Source organism: Taeniopygia guttata, chromosome 3 (assembly GCF_048771995.1).
Source record: "Taeniopygia guttata chromosome 3, bTaeGut7.mat, whole genome shotgun sequence".
In the NCBI taxonomy this organism is placed as follows: domain Eukaryota; kingdom Metazoa; phylum Chordata; class Aves; order Passeriformes; family Estrildidae; genus Taeniopygia; species Taeniopygia guttata.
The window spans coordinates 96,322,285-96,325,520 of record NC_133027.1 but is presented as its reverse complement, the minus strand read 5'-3'; positions in this window follow the sequence as shown (position 1 = coordinate 96,325,520).

The following is a 3,236-nucleotide window of genomic DNA, read 5'->3' as shown; positions in this document are numbered from 1 at the left end:
CCGCGTGCCGCTGACGCAGGGCGGCTGATTTTTCTGATTGGCTACAGGGCGCGCGGGCGCCGGGCACGCCCTCGAGGGAGGGGCTGCGGGAGCGGCTCTTCCGGGGCAGCGGCCTGGGCGCGGGTTCGGGCCCGGCTTCTTCCCGCGGGAGGGACCCGGGCGTGCGGCGCTCCCCGGGACACGGCAAGCGCCTGCCCGGGGCTCTCGGGTCCCCGCTGCGTGCAGCTGGCTCCTCGAGAGCGGGAGGAAAAGTGACTGGGCTTCTTGTTCTGCCCGGCTCTCCTCTGCCTCGCTCGAGCAGGAGGAGCCCGAACAGCTTGAGCTGGCCCCAGGGTCTGCACTCCCGCCTTGCGAAGTGCTTGTTTAGTGCTCCGATGTACAATTTTGGGGAGGCTGCCCGTGGGAATAAGGGGGCGAGTGAAGCTGGTGGATCCAAGGGTGAATGGAAATGTGCGTGTGAGGACTGCGAGGCCCAGCACAGCCAGAGCTTTGTGGCTGCTGATAAGGAGAAGGCTGTTACTGGGACATGGGGTCAGGACACTTCCCTCCTAACATGGGGCAGCCCGATTAGCTCATTAGCAGCTGGTCCTGCATCCTCACAGTGGAACTATGGTGTCCCAACAGCCTCCATGTGTCACCTTCAAGCCCACCTGGTGTTTGGTCCAGGTGGGCAAAAAGCAACCAACAGGTAGCAAGCTGCCCTTGAGTTCATGGACCTAAGCAGGATCTGCTGGCAAAGGGGCATTAGGGTTCATGATGTCTCAAAGGTCTAATGTCAGTCCTTCCTATCATTGTCCTTAAGCTGTGTCTGCTGGTTTGTTGCTAGAGGTGCAAGAGCTCCCATTCACTGCAGCCAGGCCAGTGGTAAGGATCTCATGGAATGTGGCACATGAATGGGGAAAGAAGCAGGGGACTGGGTGGTATCAGAGGTGCTTCAGCAGGAGCACAGTCTTTTCAGCTAACCTGCTGTGGCATGTGGGGAAGAAATTCCCTAAGAGTGTTTTGAAAGAGCAGTGCATCAGCCTGTTGTTAGTGTGGTTATCATCTTCATTGACCTGACAGTCACTGGCACTCTATAGGAAACCCAGAAGCAGAGCAAGATCCTGGTTTCTGTTCTTCTTTATGTCGTGCACAAGTGACCCTGGCCACAGCCCCAGCACAACCATCTTGTGAGCAGGAAACTGCCCGTGTGAGCAGGTAAAAGCCACTTGCTTGAAGAGTTTTTAGCTATCATCATTCCTTGTCATAAGCTGTCACATGGAATTCTGATTTGCTTTCCTTGGTCCTGGAGGCTGATGAAACTCAGCTTCAGTGAACTGGTATTTGGCCCCTGACTTTGTCCAGGTGTCAAGTGACTGATATTTGGGCCTAACTTCTGTCTAACACTGTAGCACAAGGTGGCCATCAAGGTCATCTCCAAAAAGAAGGCACTGGATGAAAACCTCGGGAAATTCCTGCCCCACTGGATGCAGGCAGGGTGAGAAGGTGGCATTATCAAGGGCAGCAGGAGAAGCCCCTGAACATCACAAAGTTCTGCAGGGAAGGGGGTGCATCTGGGGGTCCTCAGGGCATCAGGGGCTAAGGGGGAAATGGGAGCACCTTTGGGTTGCTTCATGGGCAGCAGTGCTACTGGATGGCTCAATGTGGCAGGGGTTTTTTGAGGTTCAAAGGAGCAGGGAGTGGTTGGGGGAGTCCTGGGCACTGGGGGCACTGTGAGGCAAAGGGCAGGGATTCTGAGGGGCAGGGAGCTCTTGGGAGCTTCAGGAGGATGGAGGCATGGTGGGCACTTTGTGGGGGGCTGATAAGGGTTAGGGGAGCAGCAGTGGGCAAAGGGGAGCCAGCGGGGGGCAGGGCCATGCCAAGCCCATGCGTCCACGGATCCCAAAGGGCTCATCCCGCTGAGCCAAGGCATGGAGACAGCTTTTATCTCCTCGTGGACCGGCCCCCTCGAGGAGCATCCCAGAGCAGGTGCCTGGGGTAACCAGCCCAGGTAGTGAAGAACTTCCTGGAAGCCTCTTTTCATGTCCACATCTGACTGCAGCACTGCACCCTTACCTATTCTCCCTCCACACTACTGCTTACCAGTCCAAGCTCTCCTCCCTGCCCTGGCCCCTCATTTATCCACAGCTTCTCCCTTGCCTCCTGGCCCCAGCAGCTGCCCACCTTCCATCTGCCCCTGCCTACCCACAGCATATGCTACCTATTCTCGGCAGAAGCTTAAACCTGGAAAGCATCTTCCTGGGCAGTGAAGAAAACATGAGGGTCCCCATCTCCAAATTTTCCAGAAGGATGATATGGCAGGATGTCAGTGGGGAGTCCCTCAGGGTCTCCCCACATCAGGGACTGCCCACCAAGGCAGCAATGAGCCAGAGCTTCTGCCAATCCTATGCTTCTGCATGTACTGATATCCAGCAGGAGAAGCTCTGTGACCTCTTCCTGGCAAACACATGGAGTCCTGAGGTCATCTCTGCACCCTGCTCTGGGGCCACAAGCCTTGTTATGCCACTAACCTGCAGCACCTGCTGGGTCAGACCCAGCAGTCTTGTCTTGCCACAAGTCAGCCCCTGACCTAGGACTGCAAGGCGGGGGACTGGGAGCAGCTTGGGATGGGGGGCATGTAAATTCTCCTGCCTTCAGGAAGGATGCATTCAGCATGGAAGTATGGCTCCACTTTCTATCTGAGCTCTTCATAATTTTCTCTACATGGTCCAGCTAGGAAACAGTTGGGTGTCGCAGGCACATTCTTCTCTCTTTCAAGATTTTTCATAGAGGAACACAGAAGAAAGAAAGAGAAAACGATTTCTATTTCTGCTCCTTGTTTTCCCCATGTAGAATGTGTTTAGAGAATTGTTTACCTACGGTAATTGCTTAATTGGATTCTGGTGTGGATTGTTTGAGCCTGATGGCAAATCCAATCCACTCGAGTCTAAACTGTCAAGAGAGGATCACAAGTTGTGAGTTAGATATAGTAGTTAGAAAAAGTAAATATATAGTTTTAGTATAGCCTTTAAATAGTATATTAATGTATTATAGTATAGTTATAACTAAAAAAAAATAATTCAACCTTCTAAACTAGGGTCAAACATCATCATTTCTTTCCACTGAATTCACCTACATTTACAATAGTTGAGCAAGCAGATGAAGAAGCCTATGGTGCTGAGGAACAGAAAGCTGTCCTCCTAGCAGGCCTCTCTGCATTTCCAGAGGCTGCCTTTAGCAACACCTTGCAGTGTCTG